We start from the raw sequence: 9,637 nt of genomic DNA on the forward strand, positions 1-9,637 counted from the left end.
AATTTCCACCGCCAAAGAACAAGAAGGATGTGATGAGTTTCTTGGGAAGACTTAACTATATCGGCCGGTTCATAGCACAATCTACGTTATCTGTGAGCCAATCTTTATGATGTTAAAGAAGGATGCCGCCACCAAAATGGACTGATGACTGCTAGAAAGCTTTCGACAAAATTAAGGAATACCTATCAACACCACCAGTCTTGGTCCCGCCCGAGCCAGGTAGACCCCTACTACTCTACATCACAGTACTAGATGGTGCCTTCGGTTGCGTCTTGGGGAAGCATGACGAAACAGGGAGAAAGGAACAGGCCATTTACTATATCAGCAAGAAATTCACTCTGTACGAGACTCGGTATTCTTTGTTGGAGCGCACCTGTTGTGCTTTGACTTGGGTAGCCCAGAAGCTGAGACATTACTTCTGTGCCTACACTACATTTCTCATATCAAGGATGGATCCTTTGAAGTACATCTTTCAGAAGCCCATGCCCACTGGTAAGCTGGCCAAGTGGCAAATCCTGTTGAGTGAATTCGACATTGTCTATGTAACTCAGAAGGAAATCAAGGGACAGGCACTAGCAGAAAATCCCGTAGATGGAGAATACGAACCCCTGAACACGTATTTTCCTGACGAAGAGGTATCATTCATAGGAGAAGACATTGCAGAACCCTATGGCGGTTGGGGAATGTTTTTCGATGGAGCAGCAAATTTAGAAGGAGTTGGCATAGGAGCAGTTCTAGTATCAGAAATCGGACAGCATTATCCGGTGTCCGCCAAGCTCAGGTTCCCGTGCACCAACAACATGGCCAAATATGAAGCCTGCATCCTAGTGCTCAAGATGGCCATTGACATGAACGTACAAGAGTTGCTAGTAATTGGAGATTCAGACTTACTCATACATCAGGTCCGAGAAGAATGGGCAACCAAGAACTCTAAGATACTCCCGTACCTGCATCATGTACAGGAGTTGAGGAAGAGGTTCACAAAGACAGAATTCCGACATGTTCCTAGAATCCAAAATGAATTCGCCGATGCATTGGCTACCCTGTCATCCATGATACAGCATCCCGATAAGAACTTCATTGACCCCATACCAGTGAAAATTCATGATCAACCAACTTACTGTGCCCATGTTGAGGAGGAAGCAGACGAAAAACCTTGGTTCCACGATATCAAGAAATATTTGACAAAACGAGAGTACCCAGAACTTGCAAATCCTATCTAGAAACGCACACTTCGGAGGTTATCCAATAATTTCTTCCATAGTAGAGGAATCCTATATAGGAGGACTCCTGATTTGGGATTGTTAAGGTGTGTCGACGCAAAGGAAGCATCCAGGCTACTAGAGGAAATTCACGCTGGTACCTGCGGTCCACATATGAACGGTTTTGTCTTAGCAAAGAAGATACTCCGAGCTGGTTACTTTTGGATGACTATGGAGACAGACTGCATCCAGTATGTCCGAAAATGCCACCGCTGTCAGATACATGCAGACATGATAAAGGTACCTCCAAATGAGCTTAATGCAACGAGCTCACCATGGCCTTTCGCCGCCTGGGGAATGGATGTTATTGGACCAATCGAGCCTGCCGCTTCCAATGGGCACAGGTTTATCCTAGTAGCAATCGACTATTTCACCAAGTGGGTCGAAGCAGCATCTTACAAAATAGTAACTAAGAAAGTCGTGACAGACTTTGTTCGGGACCGCATTGTTTACCGATTCGGAATTCCAGAGTCAGTCATTACTGATAATGGTTCCAATCTCAACAGCGACTTGATGAGAGTCATGTGTGAAACCTTCAAGATCAGACACAAGAATTCTACAACCTACAGGTCTCAGATGAATGGAGCTGTAGAAGCCGCCAACAAGAACATCAAGAAGATATTGAGAAAAATGATAGAGAAGCATAAGCAATGGCACGAAAATCTATCATTTGCTCTGTTGGGATATCGCACTACAGTCCGCACATCAACTGGGACAACCCCCTATATGCTGGTTTATGGTACAGAAGCCGTCATTCCCGCTGAGGTAGAAATTCCCTCCCTAAGGATCATACAGGAAGCTGAGCTTGACGACGCTGAGTGGGTGAAAAGTCGTTTTGAGCAACTAGCCCTTATAGATGGAAAGAGAATGAATGCGGTTTGCCATGGTCAACTTTACCAGAACAGAATGTCCAGAACCTTCAATAAAAGAGTCAAGCCAAGACAGTTCGCACCGAGGCAGCTGGTGTTAAAGAAGATTTTCCCGCATCAGGATGAAGCCAAAGGGAAATTCTCTCCCAATTGGCAGGGTCCATACATGGTTCATCGGGTCCTGACAGGGGGAGCCCTCATACTCGCAGGAATGGACGGAGAAGTCTGGCCGAGGCCAATCAACTCAGATACAGTCAAGCGTTACTATATATAATGCTTTCCTATATGATGTAATTGAACTACATCTGACCTGATTCCCATTTAAGAGGGGATACGTAGGCAGCCTTATGGGTTCGGTCATAATTCAATAAAATTTTCATTTCCCCCCGCAATTGGAAATTGGGGCAGAATTTTGAGGAGGACCCTCAAAATTCCAAAGTGATTTTAGCCGATCATCGCAAGCAACCGTCAAAAGCATCAGCCCATTAACTGGGGCAGAATTTTGAGGACGACCCTCAAAATTCCGTAGCAAGAGAGGTCGCAATGTCTTGAGCCACGTCACAATCGTCGATTCATCTAAAAATTGTTTCTTAATTATATACTTATGTCATATTTGTACAAAATCATGCATGTTTATTTCTGAAATCGCCTTGTTTAGCAACGCTACCCCAATGATACGTACAGTATCACCAGATCAAAACTGAACAGGTCAAGCAGAGCCAGTGGGGATACGAACTAACCTCCCCCCTCTACAAAACTCACGATTTATATTTGGGTGCAGACACTTAGATTGCGAAAGCATCTGATATACTATACACTCACGAGACAAACATTGTTCAGGAATACAACTCTCAGAACTGTTGCACTTACCAACATTTTCTATCCACACGCACCAGTGGCATTTCGTATGTCACGATGTCCCCAGCAGTCACGACACCGCAATCTGCTATCAGCTAAGAAAACTCTACTACCACTTGCCCTTTTATTTTCTTGCATAAGGCTACCATTAGCTCTACCCTGCCCGCATTTCCTTGTGTTTTGAAGAGGAAAAAAAAATCTCTCTACCTGCTGCCAACAGTCTTTTTTCGAAATTATCTGAACGGGTCGATCCTCCCATCCCGTTTGTTTTAGCAACTTATCCTAAGGTCTTCTCGCCAAGAGCTCCCCGGCGACGACAGAGGAAGCAACCCGTCTGCTGTGGCGGGCGGCTTTTTTCTTTCACAATAAGACCTGGACGATTATCCCTACCTTCGGTAGCTTAACGCTGTCTCCATCTGCATTTTTGCATTGCATAAGGCTACCATTCTGCCTTCCGAGACTAAACAATATCTCCATCTGTATTTCTGCATTACATAAGGCTACCATTCTGCCTTCCGAGACTAAACGCTGTCTCCATCTGCATTTCTGCATTGCTTAAGGCTACCATTCTACCTTTCGAGACTAAACACTATCTCCATCCACACTTGCACGGCTGAAAGATCGCCACCTCTACACTTGCACGGCTGAAAGATCGCCACCTTTACATTTGCATGGCTGAAAGATCGCCACCTCATTTACACTTGCATGGCTGAAAGATCGCCGCCTTATTTACATTTGCATGGCTGAAAGATCACCACCTTATTTACACTCGCATGGCTAAAAGATCGCCACCTTATTTACACTTGCATGCCTGAAAGATCGCCACCTATTGCATCCCATGGGCTGAAAGATCGCCAAATACCGCATCCCATGGGCTGAAAGATCGCCAAATTATCCAAAGGCGTCATTGTTCGGAGGCACCATTTTCATAGCCCGAGAACACCATGTCATGACTTGAGGACCCCTTTTAATCTTTTGCATATCATTATTCAAAGGCATCATAGTTCGGAGGCACCATCCTCAAAGCCCGAGAGCATCATTTCATGGCCCGCGAATCCTTTATCGCACGCTTCATGGCCCAGTACATCATGGTCTAAGGACGTCATTCTAACCGTCCGAAGACAATCCTCATGGTCCGACGGGAAATTGCATCATGTCTACATTTACGCACAATATATGCTTGTATTGCTTATTTGCAGGTAAACCGGCGAGCAATGGCCGTCTCGGCAGGATCTATACCGCTCCAGTTCCTGCAGCCATGTCAAACCTTATCCATCCCCGTCCTGAATATTGCGTCCGTTCTTGAAAAGTCTCCATTGGCATACTCCGCCGACGGATCATGAACTACATGTGGCCTGATTCCTGTACAACCAGGGATATGTAGGCAGCTCAGAAGCCATGGCACGGCCTAAGACTCCTCGAACCATTTCGTTCGGTCAAAATTGGTCATCATATCTTTACCCGACAACTCTTTCATCCATCCCGGGTAAAGAGGGGCAGCTGTTGATACCCAATTCTTCCCTATATATTTCTACTATACAAAATGCTTTCAAAATAGCATGTCCAAATGTATTACTATTTTTTCCTTAATTTCTAAAGATTTTTTAATCAATTTATCGCCCTATTTTATCCGTAAAAATCCAATAATTATTCCCAAAATGGTCATTTTTGGTGATTCATTTATTGGATTTTTATATTTATATTAAAATGTGGCTAATATAATTTTTGCATATTATTACAAGGTCATTTAGTATTTTTAAAGTTAAATTGTTTGTAATTACAATATTAGTTTTTTAGGATTAATTACGTTTATATTCATAAAAATTAGGTCTGGTATTTTTAAATAGTTAATTATGTGCTATTAATCATTTTAGTACCCTTAATTTATTTCCAGAAATTATTTTACTATTTTTAAAAATCAAACAGGGGAAAATGGCTATTTAAATGGTAGCCCCATTTGTATTCCCAATCCTAGCCCAATTTCGAATTAAAATACCCGACCCAAATCCTAAATCCGCCTACCCGACCCAAAGACCCACTAAATCTCGGCCGTTGATCTAAAAGATCAACGGTCCTCATAATTCCTTTCCTTTTTTAATCCAACAACCCCCCAAACCCTACCCATTCTCTCATTTCAGCCGCCCTTGAATTCCCTTCTCCCTCAATTCTCTCTGAAACTCCATCAAACCCTAGCCGCCACCATCAAACTCCAACCCTGAAACCTCCCAAATCCATGGCTTCCAAGGTCATTGGAGGCCTGTATCCACCTCTCATGGCTTCTACGTGTTCGATTATTATGGTTACAAGGCTAGATCTTGAATGGGCTTGGTCCAGACCTTGGTCGATTCTGATTTACGGCTGTTCTCCGGTCGTCTCTGGCCTTTCTCCGGCCAGCCATGGCTGTTCGAGTCTGACTCTTGACTCTCCAGCTCAAATCGATGGTTTTCAAAGCTTTCTCACCACTTGGGGTTCCTCTGAAACCATAACCTTCAAGCTTTCGATTCTCCTATTTTAACTTGGTTTATTTGCTTATTCATGGGAACCCATGTTACTCTCCTTAAATCAGTAATTTCGAATCCTTGATTCCCTGATTTACCATGTGCTGATTTTCGATTGTCTCCATATTCTGCAATTTTATTGTGTTTCTTGCCTTATTTGGTTAACCAAGTATTGTACTGATTCTATATTAGTTGTTTCCTTAATTGGACCCCTATGCACTTACCCCTAATTGTCTATTCTTTACATGATGCTCTACTTTTTTTCTTTCCTTAAATATTTTCTGCCCCTTACCGTTGGTTGATTGCCCCTTATTTAAAGGGGTACTTGCATTGATTTGATTCTGATTAGTACTTGGTTCCATGATTACTATACAATTGTAACTCTTGCCTTATTTTACATGGTTTTCGAACTACTATATATACATACTCTCTCATTAACACACACACGAACACTTTTGGTTCTGAACTCACACTTACACTCAAAACACTCCCTCTTGCTTTACTACTTGTACTGTGGCATGTTTAGCTGGTTGAAGGCCAAATCTATATTTCAAAGTCCTGCTACTTTTCTTTACTACATTTTGCCTTCTTTGAACTGGTACGTTCTAATTAAGTTTCAGCCTCAACAACAACATGGTTACTTAATGTTCTTGCATTCTTGTCTGCCTACTACTTGTATCTATTTCAGTACCTTTATTTAGCATGTTGTAATTTCTTTTCTCCTGTTCTGAATCAATGTATTATGAATCCTAAATCCTTACCCTAATGTGTTTGATACTATGGTTTGTTTGGGGCATGACAACATCAAATATTGTTGAACATGACTCAAACTTGGTCTCCTAGGATCATTACCTCTATGTTACCCTTATATGTGTGTGTTCTGGTTGATTTACAAGCATGACAGCACCCCTGTTGTTGTGCATGCCCAGAATTGACTCATGCCTAAATATATAGGCCTTTGCAATGGATTCCCAATACCCTGCCCCTTTGGTGTGAAATTATCAACTCTTTAAAGTATTAATGGTTGTCTCCCATCCCCCTTTTCCTTTCCTTTGTTCCCTCAGCTTTTAAAATCAGTTTCTGCACTTTCACTCTCTCTTAGACTTATGTCCTGCCCCCCTCATGTGAGTCCTGCCTTGGGACCCACGAGCTACCTCTGATCTTGGACACATGAGGGCTGGCATTTCCAAACTGCACTTGTCCCTATTCTGGTGATGTAATTTGGGTGTAAGCACTGCCCGGGGTCCAATTGAGGCTCTTAGGGAACTCTGACACACTCAAGTTTGAGAAAGGCTTTGAAGCAATGGCATCTTAAGGCAGTTATTCCATAGCTCAGGGAGGAACCAAGAATCGGGCCTCCTCTAGTTGTATTTTATGTATTTTGATATAATTTATTATTCCTGGTTTGTAAATAATTTGTAATGAACACTTGGGGCTGGCTAGTGAAAAGGGTTGGGTATTTATGCATGCCAAGGGTAGAACCATGCCTATAGGACTATTTAAATTTCTGCATGTTCAAGCTGCATTTAGAAACCATGCCTATAGGACTATTTTAATTTCTGCATATTCAAAATATGTTTAAAAGCCATGCCTATAGGGTATTTTAATGCTGCAAACTATGTTTAGAAGCCATGTCTATAGGACTTCTTATTCAACTTCATATAGATAACCTGTCTATAGGGATCATCTAAAATTCTGCACATTTGTCACCGTTTAGATATCATGTTTTAGGACCCAATTGATTATAACTCAGTAGCATGCTGAAATCGGTAACATACAGAAATCATGCCTATAGGGGTTCATAAATACAATCCTGATTCGTTTCCACTCACATGCAATGTTAGGTATCATGTCTATAAGGACCTAAAATCAGCAACACATAGAAATTGTGCCTATAGGGATTCTTAAACAAATCTGATACGCTTCGTTCACAGTCAATGTTAGATATCATGCTCCTAGGGATTAAAATCATATACTATCACCTGCAGAATCTGTAACCAGTCTAATTTAATTTTGTCCATTCTGAACCTCTTTTCAATAATCTGATTCCCTTGCTTAATAAGGTTTAGCAAGCCTGCCTATGGGTTGTAAACAATTCGTTTTGAGTTCTACTGTCTTACCACCTTCTGAACTAAGTAGATATCATGCTTATAAGACCCCGTCTAAACGCTTAGGCAAACCGTAGGCAATATAAATACAATTGAACTCGCCTCTGTTATTTGTTTAAGTGTTACAATCAGTAGGCAAGCCCGATTCTGTTTCCTAACTGAGTCATGCAATAAGCCAGGCCTGCTGCAATACAAACAATCTCTTCTGCCCTCAAGCATATTTTTAGAATCAGACCTTACTCATTTGTTTAAGTCATGCTATTGGATTGTTTGTGCTTGGAGGAGGTATACTTGAGCCTTCTATGTTTATGTGTTTCCCCTCTAATGTGCAATCTTTATATGTTTTGTATGTCGCCTTAGAATTTTTTTACCTTTGGAACCTCAAATAAGCCTAACATCCCTCCCTTTTAGGATTAGTAGTCCTAAGTGCCTCCAGGACTGATAGGAATAGGACGGGTAATAGCATGCAATAAGTGATCGAGACCAATCCGCGCTTTAATACCTTAATGGGGTAGGAAGGGTAGATATGGATATGATGACCGGTGAGTTAATACCACGTGTAGCCCCTCTCTTGAGGAGTGATTACCGGGTATTGCATTGATGTGATCCATATTTTTAATAAACCTAGGATCCCCTTCCTTTATTCTTTATTCTCTTTTATCATTGTAATTCCTTATTTAAAGATCAACTCTTTTAATTATTCTTTCAAACTTTGTCTACTTCTGAACCATTATGTATTGAAATACCCTCTTATTAGCCTTATCTGCTTCTCTGTTAATTGCACCTCAAATTCACAATAATTGTCTGGCCGGGAACTACACTAGTGGATCCTGAGGGGTGCCTAACACCTTCCCCTTGGGATAATTTCAAGCCCTTACCCAATCTCTGGTTATTCAAACAAGTTTAGAGCTGAATCTCTATTGGTGTCCTTTTGCACCTTAATCATTAGGTGGCGACTCTTCAAATGCAAACCCAGTTCCCAAAAGGAACGAGTTGTCCCTCCAAATGTCAAAAATCCGATTTCGCGAGAAAAAGGGGGCGCGACAAGGCTATGCCTTTAATTCCTTCCTATTCAATCTTATGCGATGCGATTGAAGAATTGTAATTGTACTACCGATGCAGTACGAGGTGTTTCTCCCTGCATAGTTGTTTGGGCTATTATCGTCGCCTTGTGGAAGGATATTCTGCCGTTTCAGCTCAGTAGCGGTACTTCTGAGAGCTCTGAGGCTAGGCACAATTGCCATGATGCTATGAACGATTGTTCCGTAGTATTGATATGATGGTAGGACATTTGCTTACGTGTCAGGGCAGTGAATGACTTGAAGGGAGGTTTACTCAGTGCATGATCTAGAGATTTGGTATTTTATTCCCGGCAGGGGAAAGGTAGACGGACTAAGAATGGACGGATGTGGGCTGGTGGAGTAAAAAGACTTGGTATTGCAAGCGTGGTGGAGTTTTCTTCTATGATGAGGTGTCGTTGTCCTAATTGAAAGTATTCAGTTTGCCGGTGTTATGATCTTCTACGATTCGCCATTGGGGTAAGATATTGTGTAATAGTATTGAAGATGCGGCTGTCAGATATCGCGGGGTGCGGTAGCTCAGGATTGAATCAATATTTCTAATGTCGACGGCTCGAGAAAGATGATCTCCGGAAAGGTTTAAAGTTAGTAGCGATTTGTGGGTTCAAGTGCTACGAAGATAGATTTTATTAAGGCAACGACTGAGCATCAAAGGATGAGGAAGGACATGTGGGGAGTGCCAGGCGGTGGTTAAAATTTCTAGAAGGCCAGGTATAAGAAGTAAAGGTCGAGTAGTCGACTAAAGGAGTGAGTTTCGCCAAAGTGGGAGAGTTTGGAGTGATTTGGGAATTTTAGAGATTGAAGATTTGGGCCTACGGATTAATTTGAAGTATGGGCTATTATGCGATAGGAGAGTTGATATAACGGCATGGAGCGGCTTGAAATGAGGAAGGATACAACCTAACTTTGAATTGGAAGGATGTTGCCGCGCACTTAATTGATGTCCACAAGGGGTGAATGGAC

Source organism: Nicotiana attenuata, chromosome 10, assembly GCF_001879085.1.
Source record: "Nicotiana attenuata strain UT chromosome 10, NIATTr2, whole genome shotgun sequence".
Classification (NCBI taxonomy): domain Eukaryota; kingdom Viridiplantae; phylum Streptophyta; class Magnoliopsida; order Solanales; family Solanaceae; genus Nicotiana; species Nicotiana attenuata.